Source organism: Protopterus annectens, chromosome 7.part0, assembly GCF_019279795.1.
Source record: "Protopterus annectens isolate FY-2018-M chromosome 7.part0, PAN1.0, whole genome shotgun sequence".
Classification (NCBI taxonomy): domain Eukaryota; kingdom Metazoa; phylum Chordata; order Ceratodontiformes; family Protopteridae; genus Protopterus; species Protopterus annectens.
The window spans coordinates 1,263,709,115-1,263,736,693 of NC_056739.1; the positions used below are offsets into that span (position 1 = coordinate 1,263,709,115).

Sequence of the window (27,579 nt, forward strand, 5' to 3'; positions counted from 1 at the left end):
AATCACAGATTTCTTCTAAGTGTCAGCTTGTACCTAACTGTGTAGGTGCAGCAATACAACAGTGCAACTCTAAGAGCTGGATGACTTCATAAGGGAGTGTGTCTTGCTTGCTGTAAGCTCATTGGTGCTCTGTGGCCTGACAGCTAAGAAAGGGGGTGTGTTAGATGTGCCTGAGCACTGTGTATATAGCCTAAATGAGTGTGTGCCCCGCACACCGGAATATAAATCAAAAAAAAAAAAGAAGAAGAAGAAGAAGAAATGGCAGCATTGTTTACACATGAGCAATGGGTATGTAGGGCATGCCTCAGGCTTAAATAGGGAGGAACTGGGAAGGGGAAACAGCAGTAGGAAGGCAATCAAGGAGAACTAGCATAGCTGGCAGGTGGAATGTATCAGAATCAGCCAATTACACATGCAGCAGCCAAGCACACTAATATAAACTATGCAAACACCCTACAGTCTGTCTTTTCCCCACAAACTCTACACTACCGGTGTACACAGATGGGGGATTTTTAACTGGCAAAGCTAACTAAAAATGTTAGAGGCTGCTGCTGCTTTACTCCATCAATATGTGCTAGAGACTGAGGGTGGTGAGGTGGAGAATGCTGACAACCGATCCACAGTGATGCAGAAGAGAAGAGTGTACAGACCCAGGGTAACCTACTAGGGCCTACATGAGCTGGAGATAGTAGAGTGCTAAAGGGTAGATAGGGACATTCTACAGCAAGTCGTTGAGCTGTGCTGGCCATGTCTCATACACAAAACTAATAGAAGGGAACCCATCCCAGTGGATACCAAGGTATGTCTAGGCTTAAGAATACTACCACAGGTACCTTCCAAAGACCAGCTGGGGATATCATGGGGGTCTCACAGGCATCAGCATCCAGGGTACTCCACCAGTTCCAGGATGCCATGACACAACATGCCAATGAGCATATATATTTCCCCACTGCCCATGAGGAGCTGGCAGCACATATGCGTCTCTTCCACCATATAGCAGAATACCCTGAGATAGTTGGTGCTATAGACTGCACGCACATCCACATCAAAGCACCACCTGGTGAGCAGGGCAGGGTCTACATAAACTGCAAGGGCTTCCTCATCCATCAACTGACAGGTCATGTGTGATGACCAGGGCATTATCATGAATGTGTGTCCTGGCAGCACTGGAAGTTATCACGACTCCCACATCTGGTATTGCTCACAGCTGTAGCAGGCGTTTGCCAGGGGGGACATCCCATATGGCCATCTAGTGGGGGATGCTGGCTATGCACTGGAGCCTTGGCTGATGGCCATCTAGTGGGGGATGCTGGCTATGCACTGGAGCCTTGGTTGATGACACACATCAGAAATGCACAGACACCTGAACAAGAACACTATAATGAGGAACACTCACAAACCAACATCATTGTAGAGCATGTGTTTGGGATGCTCAAGTCACAGTTCTGCTGCCTTGACATATCTGGTGGAGCCTTGCAGTACTCTCCAGCTACATGTACACAAATGTTCATAGTATGTGCCCTGCTACACAATATGATCCTGTGGAAACAGCTGCAGCAGGAACAGCACGGGGCAGGGTCACACAGCCCCCCACCATTGCCAAGGCCAGCACAGGCACAGAGGGACTCAGAGGAGGAACATCCTGAGCCTGCCCCTGTAGGCAGAAGGAGGTATGCACAGTATGCCCAGGCCTTGGAAAAGAGGCAACACATAGCACACACACTGACACTGTAGGGACCCAGGGACTGATACCTCTGTCTGACTTGCACATACAGTAAAAGGGATGCCAAACATGACACTACCTGAGCTTTACCATGTATAGGGAGTGTACTATGTGCAGCCAATATAGTCAGCCCTCCTGCACTGTCTTCAATACTGGCACAGCAAAAAAGTAAGTCAGTCTTCCTATCAGTTACTGAAAGGAGTAGTATGTTCTCATACTTGTATGTATGATATGGATGCAAGCATGCAAGGGAATTGGGTGGCTGAGTGGGATAGCAGCAGACAGCTATATGGGACAGCAGGAAATTCATATCAAATACTGGTGTCAACATACTAGGCAGCAGTACACAAGGTGACAACCCCAGCTGCAGTACGTGTGATGGCCCAAAGAACTGTGGGTGTCAATAGGTCACACACATGGATGTCAATGAGGGTGACATATCCACCACCAGCCTCACCCAGCAGGGCAGGTGTAGGTGACCATGAGGAAAGGCCAGGCTAAGGCCCCCAAATGATGGCAATGGTGAACAGCACCCCACCAGACCTACACAGATATACAATAACAGGTCTGGCAGTTGCATTCTAGTTCTGAAGGGTAAGAAGTCTGAAACTGAAACATATGCCATTAAGATCTAACATGTGTACTCTACTGATATGCTTCCTGTCTGCATGATAGGCCACAATACAATATGAAATGGAAACCAACAGAGTAACCAAAATACCAGTACAGTAATTTCAAATGTTAAATTCTGCAGGTTTGCACCCCCTCCCTCGCACAATCCGATGTAGAAATGCAGTAACAGATGGCCTGCAGCACTCTCAAATGGCCTACAGTTCTCTGGCAAAGGCCCATGCGTCACCCATAGTGCCAATGTACGGAATGTCAGGGGGTCCCAACTAACAACCTAACACAATAAACAGAAAATAAATGCAAGGCCATGTTGACAAATGCTGGTAGCATGCCTCCCGATGCCCTACTGCAAGGACTGTGGATCAGGCCATAAATACTACTGGGATAAAGGCCCAACTATAAGGATACCTCTGAGATACTGCATACATAATGTTAGGTGGAGGAGAGAATAACAGAGGGGGTTGTAGAAGCATGGTTGTTATGGAGTGTGTGAAGTCTGAAACTCTAATGTCCACCCATACTACTCCCGACTCCAAACCCATGAATGAATAGCCACAAAACTGCTTGTAAACCACAATGTGAAGGCAAACTAATCAGATATATAAGTCCTGCCTCTGGATAACCTGGGTGTATCTGTCCAGCTGAGAGGTATGGCCCCAGCAGGATATGGCCATTCAGTGAAGTTGAGAAAAGCTCAAGGAGGGGATCCCCAGCCAGCATACTAACAAGCTGCTGGACCATTTACACAGAACCAGCAGGCTATTGTCTGTAGCTACCCCTCCACAATGGCAGGTGTATTCCAGAATGTGTAGTCTATATGCCTCAGAATATTGGTCTCAGCATCATTCATCTTATATTTCCTGGTAAATAACTGTGAGCAAAGAATCATAACTGTCAGTAGTTGATGACACGACACAAAACAGTACATATGTCAGATAATCTATGCTACAACCAAACATGTCACACAAGCAGCACAGACAGCAATAGTTACAGTATCCCCCATATGTTAAGCCCATTGTGTCTCCATATTGGCAACCTATCTACAGATATCCTGCAGAAACAGCTTGCCAAGTGTAGCTGTAGCACACAAAACTCTGACCTGGAGTCCAACCCTCCCTGGAATGGATGCACACACTCAACATAGAAGGTCATACTGGGCACACTCCTACATTTAGAGAAATGAAGCCCATATCTCACATACAGTGAACTACAGATATCGGTTATTCGCAGCTGTCTGTGCACACACAGCAAATTGTACACCATTGATACTTCACACACACACATTGGATAAGAATACACACACATATCTAAGGCCAACTTAATATAATATGTAAAACATACACACACACAGAAAAACAGACAGCAACAGAGAGAATCCCATTATGAGGCCTGTCCCACCCATTACACATCCCATTGGCCTAGATCACATGATGTGCTGATGTCATTCACTGTAGAAATACCTTTGGTTGGCCTTATATATATATATATATATATATATATATATATATATATGTGTGTGTGTGTGTGTGTGTGTGTATATATATATATATATATATATATATATATATATATATATATATATATATATATGTATGTATAGGAGCACTACAGAATCCTGAAAGACCAAAATCCTGAAGACCAAAATCCTGAAAGTTCAAAATACTGAAAACTCAAAATCCTGAAAACACACAGGATACCAGCACTCACTATATTCCAGCACAAGTGCATACAGAAACATATTACCCTTCAACTATATCAACTCTGAGATTGCACTTCACTACACTAAGTGCAATCTTGGAGTTGAAATATTTAAGTAGCAGGGGGTATGGGGGGTGCAGGGGGCTTGTCTCCCTGCTTATACTAGGAGAATAGTGATATAGTGTGTTTTTTATTTGTTTCTGTATGCACTTGTGCTTGAATATAGTCAGTGTTGGTATCCTGTGTGTTTTCGGGATTTTGAGTTTTCAGTATTATGAGTTTTCATGATTTTGAACGTTCAGGATTTTGGTCTCAGGATTTTGGTCTTCAGGATTTTGGTCTTTCAGGATTCTGTAGCGCTCCTATTATATATAATTATACGCACACACGCACACACACACACACACACATATATATATATATATATATATATATATATAGAATTATACATATATATATATATATATATATATATATATATATATATATACATATACATATATAAATACTTTTTCCCTACTGTTGAATGACTGTGCTGCATGATATGTTTGAAAAAAACATCTAGCATATATGCAGCTTAGATGGCGTAGTGCTGAATTGCTGTGGCTATGGTGTGCAGGGTCCTGGGTTCAAGACTTGCAAGGGCTGATTATTTTGTTGCTGGGAAGAACAAGGGCTGTTGGATATAGAGTGATTAAGGCACTTTGAAGCAGGTTTGAGTGGTGATAAGCAATGCTAATTTAAAGTTAAATATGCTTACAGACAGCCTTAAAAGTGCTTAATCTGTGTAGGCATTGCTTAGCACCACTCAAGCAGGCTTAATCCGGCTTACTACTCCTTAAAACAGCTTACTCCCGCTTACCCCATGCTAATTTCTTTAAAAGAAAAGAAAAAAGGGGTGATAGGAAAGTGGTGAAAAAGGGAGCATGCAGAGGGAAAGACAATAGGTAAAGTAGCTAAGGATGTGCAGGATGGATGTAGGGAAGGTCCATAGTTGTCCATTTCTTCTACAGCAACAGCTGTGCATATATACTGAATTTGGAGGTATATTTGGACACTCAAACCCCTGAGAGAAAGGTGAGGACAACAATAATGTGTTGTGAAGCCAATTAGACCAGATTACATGTGTCCAGTGGACCCATGTGCGAAATGAACAGCTATGTATGGGGCGACATTTTTTTGGGAACAGATTGCCCTTTTTATTTAAGGTGAGAGTGGAATGTTGGGGAAGGATAGTATGTATATTTGGGGAGGTAGGTTGGGTAGGAAGACAGACAAGACAGCATACAGGGGTGGTATATGACACATGTGGCGGGTAAACACCTTGGACAGGGAGGGGTGTTTAAAAATCAGAAGTCCATGAGCCCCCCAAATGGAAACAGTGGGACTGAGGTTCCCACCCATGGGCAGTCACCACTATACCTTCATGGCCCCAAAGTTGGCTGTGCTGGGAGCTGAACAGGAGGGGCAGGCTGATCCTCTAATTGCTCCACGTGGCCCTCAAGCTGGTGTAGCAGATCTCCAAACTCCTTTCAGAGCTCTCTATGCACCAATCCCCAAACATGGCTTTGGGTGATGGAATCCTGTCCGCGACCACTCCCAGGGGGGACAAGCCCCATCCCCTGAAGAGGAACCACTTGAAGCTGGTGCAGGACCAGCGGATGAGGAGGTCCTGGGGTGGGTTCCAGACGTGCTGGGGCCTGGTGCCATGCCCAGATGAGGTGGAAGAGGTGGGTCCACTGGGACTGGCCTTCCCAAATGTGTTATGGTGTTGCAGTTTTAGAACATATGTGGGATAGTAATAGTCAACACAATCCAGGATTAGTTATAACAACATGCATAGATATTCCCATTAACTCAAAACAACAGATTTGGAACAGTTGCATAGCAAAAGAACACATGCACATATGGAACCCCAGTGACCATTACAACAGCATGCGGGTTACATTGATAGCAACAGGCCACCAATGATAGTATTTCAACATGGAACATTAATAGAAACACATTTCAATATTTGTTGAACAATAGGACACGTCCCAACAGTAGGTTTGCTGTAAAACATACCCATTGATTTATGTGTTTAGATTATTGTTGCAGATATGGTGGGCGGCAGAGAGAGATGTCAATTAACAACTGGTATATCCTTGCAGTACTCACAACGTTAATGATCATTGCTCTGATCATTACTCTACAGGTATTATTACAATAATCTATGGCCTTGGTTTGGGCAGTGGTATGTCTGTACACAGTGTATAATTCAACTTTCTTATAGCTACTTTCTACTTTTCTTACCTGGAATACCTGTGGTGCTAATGGTTGTTAACACTACCTGACTGTTTCTACACATATTCACAAAATCCTAGTTGAAATTATGCATACAGCTTACTACCACTCCCGGGATTCGAACCAGGGCTGTGTCTGCTAAAAATACAACAATGTGTGTTTCATCAGTGTGAGCTATTGCAAAACTACTGTTTTTTTCTTCAATGTTTTCTGTATAAGTCTCTCTTGGTTGTACAATCTGACCTTGTAATTACAACATTCTTATACAGACATTCCTAGACATATTTTTTATGTAGCACTGTGTGGAAAACAGTGGTTAACACAACATTACTATTCAGATAAAAGATCTTGGTGAATGCAACATTTCATGCCATACAATACCAGAGTAAACACAACCAGTCCAGGATTTAGAACTTTATTGGCAGGCAGTTGAGTTCTCTTACCTGGAAAACCTGTGGGGGAACGTTTGTTAACACTACCTGACTGTTTCTATACATATTCACAAAATCCTAGTTGAAATTATGCATACAGCTTACTACCACACCCAGGATTCGAACCATGGCTGTGTCCGCTAAAAGTACAACAACTTGTGTTTCATCAGAGTGAGCTATTAAGAAACTACTACCTTTTCTTTCAATATTTCTTTCTAATTCTCTCTTGGTTGTACAATCGGACCTTGTAATTACAACATTCTTATACAGACATTACTAGACATATTTTTTGATTTTGCACAGTGTGGAAAAAAGTAGTTAACACAACATTACTATTCAGATATCAGATCTTGCTGCATGCAACATTTCAAGCCATACAATACCAGAGTAAACACAACCAGTCCAGGATTTAGAACTTTAATGCCAGGCAGTTACAGTTTTATTTAAATATGACCTATATGGGACTATTACTGTCATACATACATACATACATAAATACATACAAATGTTTCAAGTACGGGCATTAATGCCCTTCTAGCTTGCCAATATACCAAAACACTTGTTCCCATAATAAATGTCCAGGCTGTTCTTAAAAATATTTAAACTAGTACTTGCTTTAATGTAATTTGGTAGTCTGTTCCAAGCATCAGCTACTCTGTCAGAGAACCAATTAGTACACTTCTCATTCCTATAGAATCTTTTACATAAGTTATCTGATGATTCTCTAGTACTTTTTGATAACCCCAAACATTCCCAGAAGTAGTTGTCCCTAAATGCCCTATATACCTGAATAAGATCTCTTAAATATCTATGAGACACTGTACAAGTTCAGATATTTTAGTCTTTCATAATTACTTAGATTTTGACATCCATGGGTGCCCTTGGTATATTTCCGCTGTACTCTTTCCAGTTTATTCATGCTTGTTTTCCTATAGGGTTTCCATATTGTTATGCCATACTCAAGTTTGGGTCTAATGTAACTAACAAACAATTACTTCATTATGTTTTATTTCCTAGACTTTATAAATCGTTTTATACAACCTATAGTTCTATAACTATCATTAGTCAATTGGTTTAAATAATTAGAAAAACTCATAGCTGAATCTATCCATATACCCAGATCCTTAAATGAGTCTACAGTCTCATATTGTCTGGTTTATTCATTACAAACCATACACATTTTTATACTGCCAGGTCACATTCTACTCCTTTATATTTATTTGGTATGACTACTACAAGCAGGATTGTTACTCACCAGCCTTGCAGCTTGTTCACAGCCCACTCAGCTGGAGCTGTAATGAAAGTAGAGAAACATTTAGGCATACCTATCTATAAAATACACAGGCTGGACTTTGTTAAACAGTTATTGCTATAAATACTTACACACTGCTGGTACACCACCCCTCTGTCTTGCTTCTTGGACCCACTGTTCCAAGAGCTCCCTCTTCCTCCATTTCAAGTCGGCATAGTGGTGCCAGACCTGCTCACCAGTCCAAGGGATACCAGTGGCACTGGTGAGATTATGGGCAAGACTTTCTCAGGTTTCCTCTTTGTACTGGGAGCCCTGGTACTGGTCCTGCAGCAGTCTCACGTCATGAGTTTTTACAAGGAGTCCTACCATGACCTTGGACTCCTGTATGCCCCAGCACTGCGCCCAAAAGCACATGCCCTCTCCAACACCTGCCATACAGCCTACAGTGGGGAGCTACAACTGGTTATGAGCTATATTCCCACCTGTGAGCTTTAGAAATGGCTGATTTTCTACCCTTTGCCATGATTGGATGGTTTTGAATATGCTGAGCTAAGCTAAGCTACGGGAAAACCTGCTTAGCTAAGGTTGACAGTGCTTAAAGGGGCAGGTTCAGCACTGCTTACTAATGGCAAATCCACTTAGCTGGGCTACTCATTGCTTAGCATTCATATTTGCACAATACTTACACAGTCAGCATAGCTGTGCAATGCTTAGCATTGCTTATGTTTTATCTTATTGGACTACTGCCTGTATGGGATTGTTTCATCATTCATTATATATTATAAATTTGTCTACCTTCCCTGACATTCCCCAATGTGTTGTAATTACATTTATTCTTGTGTGACTATACTGTATGGGGGCGCCTGTGTTTATATGGGGGTTTACTACTTTATTACACTGACACCTCACATCTGGGCCTAATACACTACTGTGTTTGAGAAATATAAGTTACTTCCTACATAAATATACAAATAAATTAGAAGTGTAATGATTACCCATACAAAATGGAACTGATTTTGGTGAGGCTCGAACTGTGAATGACTACATGCCATGTGTATGCTCTAGCCACTACAGTATTGCACAAATGCTTATGTTGGCTATCTATTGCTATTTAATTTATCGTGCCATTTCAGCTGGGCTAAGCATAGTTAAGCAACGGGCACACCCACACAGCTACGCTTAAACTTTATTGCACATGTGAAAAAAATGTATTTGTTGCATTTTTTTTACTTCATACCCTTCAGAATATCCCTGCTAATGCTAAACCTGTTATTCTATCAACTTTCTAGGTTTGTAGAGAAAATTTCCCTTATGGCTTTATCCAGATCTCTTACTCTGATGGGTTGAGAGTTGTGTGTTATATACTTCATACCCTTCCAGTAATTCATACTAATGCTAAACCTGTTATTCTATCAACTATCTAGGTTTGTAGGGACAATTGTCCCTTATGGCTTTGTCCAGATTTCTTACTCTGACAAGTTGGGTGGTGTAATGAGTGATCTCGCTCTATTTAAATTGCCATACGGCAATTCTGGTGTGCAGGGGGCATGTGTATTGTGAGAGCACTGCTCTCAGACACACCCCCTGCACTTGTACACAGAACTGTGTCCGTATTATAGCATGGAAGCACGCCTTCATGAAAATGCATGGCGCGCTGCCATGCTGCATGTGAACAGTCCCTTCCATGCAGGAATAAGCTATTCCTGCACAGAAGATTACTGAATCCTGGGGGGAGACTTTCCATATTTCTACACCCTTAACTTTCCCATCCTTCTAAGCATCTACTTGTATCTAATGTTCTGATCCTCACTCTTTACCTTACTCCTACCTAATGTATATAAAAAAATTGCAATCTACCACTTTACTTTAATTTAGTACATGCTTTGTTATTGTATCTACCTCTCTGTACTTATTTAGTATTCAGTTATTATTAATGTGTGATTTAATACCATTTTTTTATCTTGTTCATGTAAATTGTCTTAACTTTCATGAATCATTTGGAGCTTTTCTCCCTGGGCCTCCACTGACAATAGGTTCCTGACCCAGTCAGACCTTCCCGGTAAACAAATGTTAAATATATATATTTATATATATATATATATATATATATATATATATATATATATATATATATAGGGATCTACTTCATTTGCCCTAACTTCCGATTGCCTGACACCCATTTGCCCGACCCCATTTGACCGAAATTTCATTTGACCAAAAATTCATTTGACCGACACTTCATTTGACCGACAAGTATTATTGGCAAGTAAATGGGATATTCCCCCTTCCTCACTGTAGTGTGACCCTGGAGTTAGAATATATAGTTAGGGGGGTATGGGGGGCACAGCCCCCCACAATGGGGGTTGTGGGGGGCAAAGCCCCCCCACTTACTTTTGTTATACTAAGCAATATTAAAGCAAAACTAAACAATATAATATGAAATTAAGTGGGGGGGGCTTCATCCCCCACACCCCCATTGTGGGGGGCTGTACCCCCCACACCCCCCTAACTATATATTCTAACTCCAGGGTCACACTACAGTGGGGAAGGGGGCATATCCCATTTACTTGCCAATAATACTTGTCGATCAAATGAAGTGTCAGTCAAATTAAATTTCGGTCATTTGGTGTCGGGCAAATGGGTGTCGGGCAATCGGAAGTTAGGGCAAATGAAGTAGACCCATATATATATATATATATATATAGAGAGAGAGAGAGAGAGAGAGAGATAATATCTCAGAACAATTTATTATGGAAAGTTAGAATCTTAAAAAGGAAGATTTTTCAGATGTTTGTTCAGATATTATTAGACATAACATTTAAGGAAAAAATAGGACTGATTCTTACAGTAGTGCTAGATTAAAGAGTGTCAAATATATAAGGGTAAATATAAATGCTCTATTATATGATATTCTACACTGGGATTATAGCTAAAATGTAAAACCTAGGAATATAGTAATAGTACAATACATTGTATACAGACAGAAATAGAAATATCAGAATAAGTAAATGTGCGTATAGTTAAAGAATATAAATATGTCTACAAGGGTGAGAGGTTGGCATAGTGATTAAAGTGTTCACCTTATAGGCACAAGACACAGGGTTTGATTTTCACATGGGGTAATTGGCTGGGCTTAGAATGGCCCACAAGGACAGTTAGTCTGGTATTAACTTATGAACTAATGAGCCTTTGAACAACTTTACACATAGTACATAAAATAGAAAAAATATAAAATCATCTGACCTATAAATCAATAAATATGAAAATAGCAACTGACTTTCTCCCTACAGTAAAATAGGGAGATAATGTGAGGTACAGGGAAACATGGATGTAGAGATATTCAGTTTGGTCAACTTATAATAAAGACTGTGAATTCCTGTTTAACTTTTCTTATTCATGATAACTCACTGATGGGCTATTTTTAAGATGATGCATACTAAAAATATGAGGTACATTAATATGAATCAGAAGCATAAGCTAAGTGTTGTTAGTCTAATGTAGAGTTTGAGAGGTAGTTTGTTCATATTTTGCAACAAATTAGAAATATGTTATTCCATGGTAGAATGACTTAGGGTTATATCATTAGGTAATGTTTTATTTGTTTCAAAACTTTTGTCCATAGCTGAAGAGTTCATATTGCTGTTTTTAAAGTGTATATGATAAGTTCTGTGCATAAATGATAAGTTCTGTGCATAAATGTGATTTCATTGTACATGTATTTTTTCTCTCTTATATAAATGTCTGATTTTAAATGCATATCTATTAAAATTAAAAGATTGAATAATCCAGTAAAGAGAGGGAGTCTGTTCAAATAATTGCAATTAAATAAAGCTCAAACAGTATTTCTACAGGAAATCTATTTACTTAATAAAGATGTAAATAAAATTTAATTAAATAATTATTTGGTTTTAGGAGGTTCTGGCTTTTGAGCTAAAAGAAGAGGCGCTCTCATTTTATGGAAGAACTCACCAGTAATACCTAAAGTAAAAAATACCTATGCTGATAAAAATGGTGTGTTGAGCACTGTTATAACTTCAGTGGAACAGAAAGCCATATTCATTGGTGAACTCCTACTGGATTCCATGGGATGGAGCTAAAGATGCAAAAAATTCCTTATAGCCTATTACATGAAAGGTGAAGTCATAATGGTTGATTTTAATAGTATTTTATCAGACAAAGACTCCAATGCAGATAGAAAGCTGAGAATCACATCTTCAGCCAAACACTTAAATTTTGTAAATCTAATGAATTTAAAAGGATATATATGAGTTAAGGAAAACAAACTCACTTAATTTTACACATTATTTATATAGATATGAAACAAAAACAAATATAGATTCAATTTTGTCTCAATCTTCTCTAGTTTCATGTTCATTATAAGACCATAATGCTATAATCTTTAATATTATTTTAAAAACTGGTAATTCACTACATCACAGAAGATTACCAGCAGTGCTGTTTTGACACATGGGCACACTGGGCAGTTGCCTGGGGGGCCCATGAGCATAATCTATGTATGTTGTGACTTGCTGTCAATAAATAAATAAATACTACACTATACGAAATTATAACTATTTTAAAAATTATGAAAATTATGAAAATTATAAATATTAGAAAGCATTGCACAGTAGAGTATTGATCATCTGAAATGTCAATTATCCAACTGCAGCTTTCCTAAAATGTCAATTATCTGAACCACAGTTCAATAAGTAAGTGTTGAATGGATTGTGTGTCTGTATGTGTAAAATGCCCTAATTAGAGATAACTAGTAGTTAGTGTTACTTTGCTCAGACTCAAACCCTGTACCTTAGGTACATGCTCCTGAATTCTCTACCCCTACTGCCACTTATGTTTCAAGGAGTTGAGTGCATAGCTCTCAATTGTCCAGATTTTCACAGAATGTATGGAATTTTTGTCTCATACTTTTGGTCTGTTCCTCTTAACATTTGTGGTTTTCTGGCAAATCAGTGAGGACTGGATTCATTAAATACAATAATGACAGCCATTTAAGTTTCAGTCTTCCTGTTTCTCAGGAAATGCATGGTAATGCAAATTTTTTTATTCTAGCAGCTTTCTAAGATTATACTAAGCAATATTTAAAACGTGTCCCTGGTTTTGGCCTTTGTCTCCTCCCCTCCCACAATAAATTTTGGATTTTTCCAGATTTCTTGGCATTACAAAGTTGAGAGATATAGTTGAATGCCAAGTACATTTTACAAGGAGCTGAGAGCTTTGGGGGAAGAGATGTTTAGTGCTGCTTATGCCAAGTCTGTTTACAGTGTGCAACTGTTGTTTAGCAAATGATACCACTATTGTGCTAAATGATTTAATAGTATTGTTAGTAGCACAACAGGTAATATGCTCACTTTTGATGCAGAAGGCTGTGGGTTCTACTCCTACAGTATGTAGATGGATTGCTGATACTGTTTTTTTTTTTATCTAGTTCAATTATATATTTGATTATTATAATAATTTCATACTGTGCCATCTGTGTATGTGTTACTAGTTGTAATATCATTAATTTGTTGAAATTTTATGTTTTTCAAGGCTGATGTTATATTGTTCAAATGTTTATGTTAAGTAATCTTTGCTGTACAGCATGTTTTTTAATGTTTAAGCATCAATTATGTTGGAAGTATCAATAAATATATGTTTGATTTTATCAGCCATTTTAATTTTTAATCATGTGAGTGGTTGTGTAGGTAGAAGCCCCAGTGCACTGCTTTGCCCAGGGGCCAATAATGCTGCTTAGATGGTCCTGATTACTATCGTACATTAATAAAATAAAAAGATTCAAAGATTGGTATGTTAAAGAGATCAAAAACTTCTTAGAAATAAACATGAATGGTGAAGTATGTGACATTGTCCTGTGAGATTCACTAAAGGCTTACTTAAATGGAACAGTTAAAGGCTTACTTAAATGGAACAGTCACAAACTGGTATATTAGTAAAACAAGAATGGGACAAAGACTTGAATACACTACCAAAATAGACCCACTAAAGTTAAATCTAATACTAAATGAAATTATGAGTTAGTCAGAACTTAAAAACTTAAACACAATATATGCTGAAATTCTAAATCACAAAACTTCAATAAACCTGGGAAAACGTAAACTTCAGGCATATTCAGTAAACAATTTAAACTTGCATAAACTTGCTCTTAGATAAAAGAAAATGAATAAACTAAATCATATCAAAGAAATTATAACACACATAAATAATAAGAAATAAGATCAGATATTAAAGGCATTCTTAAGGGCTTTAAAATATTTTATGAAAATATAAATAATAATACAAATAACCTAGATAATGATGATATAGTTGATACTTTTCTAAGAGAAAATATAAATAATAAAATAACAAGTGAACAAATAAAAGAATTGATAAACCATTCACTTTAACAGAAATAAAAGATCAAATAAAAAAGTTAAAAAACAATAAGGCACCAGACTTAGATGCCCTTATACCAGAACTATGTAACATGCTACTGGATGATGCAGTTACAATATTAGACAAGGTCTATAGAGAAATAAAAACAACTGTTGAAGTCCCCCCATCATGGAAATATTCCCTTATATCATCTGTTTTAAAACAAGATAATTATCCGACAAGTACTCATCATACAGACAAATTTCACTTTTAAATGTGGACTATAAGATGTTCGTGTCCATTTTAGTTAACAGGATTAATCTACTTATACCTAAACTAATTAATAATGATCAAACTGACTTTATTTTAAATAGACAAGTTTAGGATAATATAATAAGAATACATACATTATTAGACTATGCAAATAAAAAGAAAAAGAAATTTCAATCATTAGTCTCAATTTAGATAAGGCTTTTGACCCAGTTAATTGGTTGTATTTGTTTAAAACACTTAAAGTGGATAATTTCTCACCTGAGCTAATTGCATTAATTTCTAAATTATACAATAACTCTGTGCTTTTATTAAAATAGGTTATTTTCTTCATAATTATTTTAAATTACACAAAAAGGCACAAACAAAGCTGTCTGTTATCACCTTTACTTTTTGCATTAGCTATAAAACCATTTGCTAGTAGTATTAGATCCAATAAGAACATTAATGGCATCAAAATAAATGAAGATTATGAACTAAAGATTCAACTCTTTACTGATATTTTACTAACAATAGGAAATATAGAGAATTCATTAGAACATATAATTAGTTCTATGAGCCACTTTGAAGAAATATCAAATGTAAGACTTAATCATAATAAAACAACTACATTATTAATTAATTAAAAAAATTTAAAAAAAATCATACAAAAAATATCCTAACTACAATTGTTATGGCAATCAAATAAAATACCTTGGTATAACCATTATATCTAATAGTAAAGAAATGATATAAACAAACTTTCAACAGATTACTGAAAACATTTTAAGTTTAGTCACAAACTGGACAACTTCTTCTTTACCATGGAAGAACAATTAATGCTTATTAAGATGGTAATTCTCCTTAACATATTGTTTGTCTTGCAATCTTTAGTACTGTCTCCACCACAAAAATGATGAAGAAGATAAATAATATTATACTTTTTTGGCATCTTAATAAACCAAGAGTTTCCTTTGACTGGCACAGAAAAGGTTGGGATAATGGTAGAATAAGATTCCCTGATATTCAATTTTGTGCTACTTCAACAATTGCAAAAGTTATAGTGTTGTGGATAAATTCATCTTATGATTCAAAATGGAAACAAATGCATCAAGAAATATTATTAGTAAATAACAAACATATTATAAACAGTTATAAATAAATAGTCCATGTAGTTTTTTCTGGTTATTTAAAGTTTTTGTGTAAATGGAATCACAGCCTCTTCTCAAATTCCCTATTTAAATAGCATCATTCCCTTTTTCCAGAAATTCACATATTCTAACCATTGTATTAAAGACTTAATATTTTCTGTTTCCAATTGCATATACAAACAACTGCTTAGAAGCTCATACCTTCAACAAAATGCTAGTATTAAAACAACAAAGTAACAATTTATTGGCATCAATTCTTAAATGCTACTGATATATATATATATATATATATATATATATATATATATATATATATATATATATATATATATACTGTTGAAAATTTAAGGTCCAAATACAATCAAGATTCTAAGAATTGATTCATTTTTACAAATATTTACAGACTTTGTGAACACAGAGATTAATACAGATAGATTAATATGTCTAAATCTTTAGTTTTATATAATGCTCCGATTCCTGGGATAATTCCAAAATCTTAAGTGCCTCTTCTTTCATCTATTCATCTATTCTTGCTATAGTCAGAAAAGTAATTACTAAAAATTGGAAAAGTAAAGTTACCCCCTCTAGTGTTGAATTTATTAGTATGGCAAAAATTTTTGCAGTAGTGAATTGCATACTATGAAGATAAGAACTTCTAATATTATACATTCATATAAATCGTGGCTTCAATTTAAAGACTTTCTTGTTGATATGTATAACTTTGATATATAGATCAGCTGTAGACCTATGTAAATAGTTATCTGTTTATTTTGTAATTGATTTGTTTATTTACTGTTTTAAAACCAAATAAAACAATTAAAAAATTTTACCAGACTGCTCAAAAAGTGCATGTTCAAGGTATACTCAGTGTACTCAAAGTATAGTTTTTTCTGTATATCTCTAAGAAACATTATAGTTTACAGAGTCCATAACATTTAGAATTGTCTAGCATAGATCAGTATACAATATATGCACACACACACACACTCACACACACACACACACACACACACACACACACACACACACACACACACACATATATATATATGTGGTTCCACTTGATATAATCAAATTACCACATGATCGAATTGCAAAACGTTGAGACCACAATGTCAGATACGTGAAATATTGAAAGTTCAGAACATCGAGACACACAATGTTGAATATGCACCTGAAAATATTGCAGCATCATAAACTCTAGAAACTAAGTAAAAGCACACATATATATCACAACATCGAATGCGGAAGTGATGATAACACAGACTCCCCTTACTCCCTGTATATTCTATAGTCAACCATTAATTTAAACAACTAGTGATATTTCAAAATAATATCCTTAGATTTATATCCAGAAGTAAATTATTTAAAAAATAGTATCCTCGTACATGTCACAAACAAATCGGTGCTTTCCTAATATATAACAAAAATAGTGATACCCTCAAAAGTAGAAAATGATTCCAAATAAGTCAATCTACCAAACACCACACCAGCACTTCAATAACCAATATTTACAGTGATGCGAGATGAAATCTTTAGCACACTTGCAATAACCTGTAAGAATCTGACAGTATTGTTATAAGTTATGTTACAGTTATGGCTCGACTTTTATATATAGTGAGTAGTTTCTGCTTACAACACCAGCATTTTTTTTATATTTACAGTCTGCTCTATATTGTACACGTAGGGTCTATGACTACTGATTGAAAAATAATTTCCGCGAATGGCATATAGATCAAAATACCATTATTCAAAAGTGGTGTTGTGAGATCGTGCTACAGTGAAGATTGGAAAATTTGCCCTTTCCTCACTGTAGTGCGATCTCGGAGTTGGAATATATATTTAGTGGGGGTTGCACAAAACCGATTTTGATTATGGCATTTTCGATCTATATGCCGTTCGCAGAAATTACTTTTCGATCGGTTGTCATAGACCCTACACATATACATCAATAATAAGAATATCCTTACCCTTTTGTGATATTGTCAAATGGTAAGGATCTCCTACTACTGCAAGGTAGAAATTTGTGTTGTCTACCATGTTTAAAAGATCAGATCTTTCTCTTGAAGTCACAAGCACTATTAAATACATTAGCACGCTATAACTTATAACAGCAGAGATGCATACAGCAGGTAACTCAATATACTGCTCTTGATGCAATATTCTGCATCTTGATGGCCTGAATTTTTGATATTTCATGTATCCAATGTTGTGGACTCAATGTTTTGCAATTCGATCATGTGGTAATTCGATTATATCAAGTTATATAGGATCACTACATAATCTCGAAATCCTGAAATATCGAATTTTAAAATCTTGAGACTATATAGCCAAAACCCCTAAATGCAGAAAGACCAGAAGCGCGAAATTCAAAATCCCGAATGTACAATACACATACAGCACACACACACACATACACACAACTTCCCCTGGCAATCAAACATATAATCCTAGACTACAGATAAGCTGCGCCCCCCACACCCCCCTACTTAAATATACTAACTCCAAGTTCACACAAACAGACACACAAAGGAAACTCACACCCACACAGTTTACAGTCCCTCACACACACACACACACACACACACACACACACACACACACACACACACATCACAGTCACAACACACACTGACACACACACTAAAGCCCCTAACCAACACACTTACACATAGATACTTACCTGAACTTCCACCTATCCATCAACAAACCGCAACACCAGAAGCACTACTTCAATATCTCCGAACATCGGGATTTTGAATTTTGCGCTTCTGGTCTTTCGGTATTTAGGGGTTTCGGCTATATAGTCTCGAGATTTTGAGATTCGGTATTCCAAAAGTTCGAGATTATGTAGTGATCCCATATATACATATATATATATATATATATATATATATATATATATATATATTAATATACAGTATACACTTTTCATAATTGTAAGGACAACAGTTAAAAATGACATGTGCACCTCTATGGGAAATATTTGAAAAGATATTTGCATTTTAAATGTCAGATGGGAGGGCAATGATATGAGATCTGAATAAAAAATTTAATTTTCTGGCTATATTCATGGTTATATTCAGCTGTTTATAAAGAAGACACTGTCATTCACAGTGTCACTGGATTACTTGGTACTACAGCTGAAAATCATCTGCAGTCTAAGTGCTGTAAAATAGTGTATGAAGTCAGCAGTCCAAGGCATGTGCTGATGGACATAGTACCCAATGATGTAAGCAGGCCCTATACTTTATACAAACAGTCATAACACAAGACTATAATCACTATAAATCTCACACTACTACCCTGCTTACAGTAGCACTCAGAAAAATAAAACATTTGGTTGTATTAAAAATAGACAATGCAATATCAAGCAGTTTCATGAGCTAGCATTTTTAATAAAATAAAATAAAGTGAGCCCTAGTATTTTAGAATCTAAATTAAATTTCAATCAAAGTTTAGACAGTGTTTAAAATCTAACACATCAGAAATTATGAAGTACAAAATTTAGACTTTAAATACAGATGAACTAATACAACTAATAAAATCTTGGACAATAACAGCTTTTAGAGCTTATTTGGAAAGATAAATTTCAGAATCAGCTTTCAACAAGGGCACACATTTCCTAAGCTGCTTCTGCAAAGACTCGTACTTCTACAGCACAGGTGTTATGAAAGAAGATTTATACCAGAGGAATTATTCAAACCACAGGAAAAGACACTTTTAAAAATGATAATTTCATCTAGTGCTCCACTAAGTGCTTCTACAGATGAGATATACTCCATCAGGTAAATGACTGCAGTTTTTAGTGGATTTTGCAGAAACAACCTGGACTAGCTGGCAGTGTATAAAAACTGAGCAACAAGGCTGCTAAGGTTGACCGCTGATGCAGCCCAAGTGTAACCTTAGGAATTTAATGTTAATGCAACTTAGTGATGGCAGCCTATGATAAATGTTTTCAACCCCACAAGACTATCAAGGAATAATTACATTAGGATCTGAAACAGTGAATCTAAATGCAATTATTACCTACATGAAATGCATAAAATGGATCAAAGAAGACTAAGATGGACCAATATACATGATCTTGTAGCATCAGGAGATTAATAACATCATAGAAAGAAGCATATTGAGTGCTATGGCACTTCCTGAATGCAAAAAATGAAAGAGATCAGTGTCATAACCCAGCAAATAAGAGTTTATTTGCAGCATACACAGCCTTAACAACCTTTCCCAATACAAAGGACACTAATGGACCAAGGATACAGGTAAGAAATAATCAGTATGTCATATTCTGTTTCAAAACTGAAAACTGGACAGAGACTGTGGACCGCTTAAATGATTCCATCATAACCACTTGGTTGAAAATCTATACTATCAGGATGGCAAAACTAGTCCAGATTGTTTCTGCATTATCCACTGAAAGTTGTAGTCTTTTACTTAATACCTCAGCTGTGAAAAACAAACAATTTCTTTGGAATTCTCTGCAATGAATGTCATTTTTATCATGAGGCAGACCGAATTGTACACTTTGTCCAAAACTTTAAAGAGCTTAGTAGGTTTGTTAGCTGCACTTCAGGTCTTACATAATATGACCTGTACCTTTATTTAAAATTGCTCAGAATGTTAAACCACATAATGTTCTTATAGCCTAAGCCCAGCCATTGTTTAGTGGGAACTGTCTAGAGATGATCTATTCTTTTAGTCCCCTTGGCTTAATATCCCTAAATATGTCTAAGGCCTTCAATCAGATAAATCATACCATACTGATAAATAAACTGAAAAAAGGTGATGATTAAAAATTACATAATTTGGTATGTGAATAACTGGTTGCAGAACAGAAGAGTCTTAATGGCATACAGAATACATCTGTGCTTTACTTGCTCGAATCAAGTGCTCAATAAGGCTCATGTTAGACATGTAAGGAGTACAATAGCAAAAGAGGCAGAAGTCATATACTGACTAGTATAATGAACTTTACACTGAAATCATTACACACACACACACACACACACACACACACACACACACACACACACACACACATGCTCTCTGTCTTAAGAAAAGCACTAAAAGGAAAAGCACAGAGCAGCATGCACCATACCACAAAGGGATTCATATTTCATCAAGAGCATTTCAGTAACACTTAAATCAGAAGTGAGACTTGAGATATTTTATGAAAACTAGTCTGGTTTTCTTCACTAACACATAACTTTTAACATCTGTTCTTATATAGTAACAGCTTTAATCACATAAATGTTCACAAGTGGGAATAGGTCAATGCATTCACTGTTTCCTAAGCAATTACAGAACACAATACTCCAGGCTTCAAATATCTGTCAAACATTTACTAAGCAAACATATTGTAAAACCAATCAGAATAAAACAGAATTTTATTTTCAAACTAAAAGATCTAACTCATCAGCATGTTGCTTTCTAAACTAAGAAATATTCATTAAAAACTCTCTCTAAATATATATACTATCTGAATTGTATTCCACCAAAAGGAAAAACAGCAACAGTAAGGGAAAGTTCACAAAATAAATGCAACATTTTACAATAAATATTTGTGATTTTGTTCAGTGTTCATACCAGTAAATGTATTGAAAGTATAATGAACTCTGCCTTTTCTTAATAAAATATTAGATGTATCCAAAAACAAATCTGTTTACTTACACTAACATTTAATAAAAAAAATCGGGTACTTTTCCGTTAACGGGGCAACAGCTTTTTTGGCCTTGTTAGCATTTTTTGTCCTAAGGAATACACACACACACACACACACACACACACACACACACACACACACACACACACACATTTCTTTCATAATGTGTTTGTATAAATACATATGTGTGTAACTGTTCATACACACACACACACACACACACACACACACACACACACACACACACACACACACACAGCAGCTCTCATTCTCTTAACTCCAGAATCAGGGACAAAACTGGAAGTAATCTGGAGCATTCTTCTCTTGTTAAAATAACAAATTGACTTTGCCTTGTGAATTTAAGGTCAAGAATTTCTAATTGATGACTTGGTAAGGGAATTTATCCAGCTCCATTCCAGTCCAAAATCAAGTAAGGCATAACTGTTAATGTCCATGACAGACTTCTCAGTGGCGTTCCTTTACACCAAACAGACATTATTTGGCATTGCTTTCAGCTGTAGCCTTGTCGCTCCATCAGCTGGAAATTCCTGTCAGGGGATAGTTCGGAAGAGTGAGGGCGCATCCCTTATGTCTGAATTGAATGTTATATGACTTGAAATATATACACGGCCTTTTTGTGGTCATCAGCTATTTTTTTTATTAAGGGGCCTGCTGTAAATCATAAAGTAATTGTGGAGCAATAGCCACATCAGAAATCTGGATGGTTTGAGAATGGTATCTCAATAGGATATGCACGGTGCTTAATTTACCATGTCACTATTTTCCACAAATATAATAGCTCCAGAACTAAGACAAATATTTATAAGCATGCTTAAATATGATACCAATACAAGTAACTCCATATCTGCTGCAGAAGGAGGAAATACTTTCCATAGAACAAAAACTTTTAACGAGGCTAAAACAGCTGTTTCCCCGTTAACAGAAAAGTACCCAAAAATCTGTTGTTCAAAATTCTAGAATCTAGAAGAAATGCTCAGCAGCTGCGCTATTTCTTACTGTTATGCAAATATATACTTCAATTTTTCCTTCTGTCTTTCACACAAACAGGTGTGTGTGTGTGTGTGTGTGTGTGTGTGTGTGTGTGTGTGTGTGTGTGTGTTTATATAAAACTCAAAAGGTTTGAAAAAATCAAAGATCATATTTACCTCAGTTTTACTTGTTAAAAAAAGCTGTTCGTCGTCTAAAGTCACAGCCATTCTGAAACTAAAGTGACAAGCCAGCCATACATCCAAGGTGAGCAGTAAATCCTCATGAAGACAAACGGTGGTAATCATAGTCAGATATGCATGTGTGCAGCAAGCATACACTTTTGTTGTAGGCATAAGTAAGCAAAGTGCTATTCATAGAATATTGTTGTGTAGCTCTGTAGGCCTGTAACAGACAAAGAGAAAGTCATATGCAAATGACTGCTTAATGACATTTAAATGAGACAATGTATGTAAATGTTGTATCGGTTGTATGATAATGGTGCTCCTTTCCTGACTTTTATTATTCAGAGTCACACATTGCTACTCAAATACACATTCTGCACATAGATAATAGAATGATATGCATAACTATTTCTAGCCACCAATCAGCAAATATACTTAGATTGGTTCTGAGTTTTGCTGTTTCACTATTTGAGATGCTTGTTGTCTTGGTACCGTTTAGGGGTGTCCAGGGCCCAAGGTGGAGACATTGCCAGCAACAATTAACCTATTATAATTTTCAGCAGTAGGAGGTTCTTGACTGCGTACATGTTGAGAGGGACATTACCAGACCTAAAAACTGGAAATAGGGGATGTGTGACCTCCCTGTTCCTGTGGCTATAGTCAGACTGGGGTCACACTGGATATGTCACAGGCTTTGGCCATGAGGATGCTGTAACAGTTCCTTGATGTTATTGTAGGCCATGTGGATGAGCATATCAATTTCCCATAGTCAGCACAGGACTGATCAGCTGCACTATACTCATACGGTGAGTTGTCCCACATCTCCCCCATCACCAGTTGTCCATCCTCTGGTTGCCTGTCTTCTCCTATCTTTGTGAACCCTGGCTATTGTGTATGGTTAACCCTGTATGCCTTGTCTGTTTTTTATGTATTTTGTCAAATACTGTAATTTCTTTCCTAATTGACATCCCTACCCTTGCCATCTATGTCTTTTCCCCTCTTCCCTGACATATTTCAAAAAAGGGGGATCTGTCCCCCAAAATACACTCTATTCTCCAACCTTCTCCAACTCAAGCCTGCTTGTCATTCTGCTGTGTTTCCCTTGTCTTCTCTTCTGCTTTTTCCAACTTTCCGATCAACCCCCTTCCACCTAATAAATGAAATAAACTGATGTCTATCAGTGGACACCTGCACAGTAAGGCTGCTGGAACAGTGGGTTTATTCACTTGCCACTGCCAGCTCTGTCAAGATATGTGCAGTTTTTCACAATGAAGTTTTGTGATATTAGTGCAAGGCAACACTTGCCCCCTAACTTTAGTAACTTATGAAGGTTTCCACATGTGCACACTCCTTACATACTTCTGATAGTATTCCTTGCGCAATTTAGACCAACTTCCATAGATACAGAGCTGAGCAGTTTAGTCATTTTCACAATATCTGGATTCCGCAATGGTGCAGCAGTAGCGTTGTTGCCTCACAGCAAGAGGTTCTCCCGTTCGATTCTCGACTGGAGTGCGGGAGTGCCTTCTGTGTGGAGTCTGCATGTCCTCCCCGCGGTTGGGTGGGCATTCGAAAGAAGTGCGTAAATGGGTGTGCCTTCGTTGAAAGTTGCATGTTGAGCTGGCACCTCAGCATTCGTGAAAATTTACTGCCAATAATTAGCGGACCGGAGTTCCGCTGTGGGGACCCCTGACTAGGAAAAGCCAAAAGACAACAACAACAGCAATATCTGGATTATGCCCAGTAAAAGAGATATGAATGGAACTGTTCATATTACATATGCAGCCGCATTTATCCCCACAATTTCAGTCCTTCTCCAAGTACTGTGGTTTCAATGGCAGAAGTCCAGAAGAACTTTTATAAACAAAATGTAGGCAGGTCTAGGAATGTAATCATTCTTCTCTGCAGCTTTTGCCAAAGATGTGAACAGTGAATGTAAAAGGCAACTGATAGTATTTTGAGTTTGTACATAAAGAAACCTAGTAATGAAAGAAGTTAATAATCCCTTTTATCTAGTTTATGTGCACAAGCTTGGCAAATTGCTGTCCCAAAATGAAAGCAGCTTCCTTGGTGGATAACGCATGAAATTTTAAGAAATCTGATCACTGTTAATAGCTTGTATGAAGTAGCAAGTTAAAAAGGTAAAGGAAAACATTAAAATAGGACTGCAACTATCACATCTCTTATTTAAAGGGCTTAACTCTACACTAAAACTTGCTTCACTAAGCAAATGATAATGGAACAAATAGCAACTGTTCATGTAAACACATTTGATAATGCTGTGGTTTCACACTTTTAGAGCGATTGGACAGGATGGCATTTGCTTACTACTAGTATAGAAATGAGCATTATCATTTTGAGTTTTTTAATATAAAAGACCATATATCAAGGAAGTGACCAATCACTGCCTTTATCCAGTTCCCATTCTATTCTGATCATCATGTCTTTTTACTCCTCACTGCTTGATTTTCTGCTCCATGCTGCAAACTCTACTTACCCTTTGGTAGTCAGAACCATGCAGTAGTTTGTAAGTCATTAATTTTCAGCTCTATTAATAGAAATGCTGAAATAATGTATATGTTATAACTACTGAAATGAAAACCACTTGCTGTCATCAGTGTTGTACATCCCACACATTCTATAGACACTGTTTCATTGCTTTTATAAAACCTGACAAATATTACTATCTGTAGCACTGTATATGTTACATATTACACAAACGGTGTCTAGATCATTTTGTTCATCGTAACCTGATCTTTCACATGATACCCTTAAACAGTTTGCCACACGGTGGATTATTTTAATAGTTTCATCATTTCTAAGGCTCATGTGTACAGGTCTTATGGCCAGCTCAAAACCAGACTAATACATTTATTGAAAATTGTTATTGTCAACCAAAAGATCTAAACATAGTTAGGGAATAAGCGCACCTAATACACACCTGGAGCTTGTTCAAACAGGTGGCAATGGATGGGCACTTAAATCTCTTCCTGCTGGTGGTCTTTTTGATATGAAGATAGAAAGAGATGTTACTGTGCCTGAGAGATGTTGCATTTTCAAATAAGCCCATTTCTAGCAAAATACTAAGAATAGGGTCATATAGAGCTTTTATCCTAAAGTCAGTCTGACCCTTATATATCTGTTCATAACACTGTATAGTACTAATAATGTTAGGCACTGAGTGAAAGCCATCTCCTTCCAAGCTAGAATCCAGGTATATTTCTTCTGCACATTCTCAAATATCATCAGTTCATCTTTAAAGTATGCACAGAACAGGACATTTTAGCTGGCAATCCTTTTCCTAATTCCCACAGACTACAACATTTACTGCACTTAGGGTTACAGATCTATTTTGCACCTAGTGTATGTTGGGGTAGGTACACTCCTTACCAATACATTCTGCACTATACAGTCTGTTATGCGCACGTGTGACATAGAGACACAGATCTGTTTACAATACAGCAGCCTGCTAGGCACACATGCTGTGTAAGACTAAAGCCTGCAGCTGTTCTTACTAATCTTTTCTGAAATAATACAGGCTCTTAAAACTATGTATTTTCCTGTTATACATTGCACTTTACATGCTCTTATGAATTAATTATGGCTACTTTTGTTCAACCCAGACTCCAAGGCACCAGACCTCTCAAGCTTCATTTTTTTAGCTAGAACAGCTGAAGAACTAGTGTTTATATACCTAACCCCCGCATTCTGCACAGACAATGTCAATGGTATTTCATTCTTCCACTGTGACATTTCCAGGATTTTCATTAACAGTGCCTAAAATGCTTGAATATGCCAGCTCTACTGTAAAAATGAAAATATTGCATCCTTTTGGTAACAGCTGACAAACCACTGTTAATATCTACTGCATCAAGCATAGTATTCAGACAAGTGTACTATCATTATTTTGCTTGTTCCTGACTGATATTTTTCAACAGGGCAACTTCCAGCATTACAGAAACATTACTGCACAAATCTGCAACAACTATTAGTCTGCTTTGTATGTGTCTAACAGTGCTACAGTGGTGCAGGGGATAGTGCTGTTGCCTCACAGCAAGAGGTTCCCTGGTTCAATTCTCGGCTGGGGTGCTTTCTGTGTGGAGTCTGCATGTCCTGCCTGTGTATGCATGGGTTTCCTCCCACATTCCAAAGACATGTAGTAGGTGAATCAGGCACTTTAACCTAGCCATAGGTCTGAGTGTGTGGTGTGGAAGAACTACTGTAACAGGGCTAGCCACCCAGAGGTGTAAACCTTGGTTCTAGATGATTGTCACTGCAGAAGTGAAACTCCATGTGCAAAAGTGGGTTATGGATGGATGGAATTTAACACTAAAAGAATACAGAAAAAGAAAGGAAAACATATGTTTATTGCATGATCTGTATTCCCACTTACAAAAGGAATTCATCAGATTTGAAGTGTCACTGCAGTTCTGCATCTTATGATACACAAAACAGAGATCCAGACATTAAATAAGAAAACATGCAACCAGATCTACAGGGATGAATGTGTTAAATATCTTTGCCACTGTTCTGTGTGAGGGTCATCTCCTCCATAGCTCTGTGTTACTATGTGTCTTACTCCATGTTATCCCACTAGATCAGCTATGCAGTTTAAATGATTGGTTGGTACTAGCTTTTCATATCCTGAACAATTTAGCTGTAAGTTGCATGACAGAAGATACAAGAAATAAGGCTAGAGTATTGTGTTCATTGTGCTAATTTATTAAGGTTTTAGAGAATGGGCTTCCTGTACATCAGTACCCTGATTGGAGAATGAGCGTTCTCCAGCAGGGTATTAATGTACAAGTCATGTCTACTGAAAAACATGTCCGATGCTCCATGGCAGCATATCAAGCTGCCATGGAGCTTGGACTGAGAAAACGAAATGGCCGCCATTATTTTACACTCGCTAACAGCTCTTCTGCTGTTTAGCGAGTGTAAAATAAAATAAAA

General features: G+C 37.2%; 1 long non-coding RNA gene across 1 annotated transcript in view; it reads right to left on the reverse strand.

The window, feature by feature from the left end:
• Positions 1-27,579, reverse strand: part of LOC122807005 — a 543,066-nt gene that overhangs the window by 378,062 nt on the left and 137,425 nt on the right. Inside the window, exon 2 of the long non-coding RNA XR_006365577.1 lies at positions 22,621-22,846. This is a non-coding gene — a long non-coding RNA (uncharacterized LOC122807005). The remainder of the gene's footprint in view (positions 1-22,620; positions 22,847-27,579) is intronic.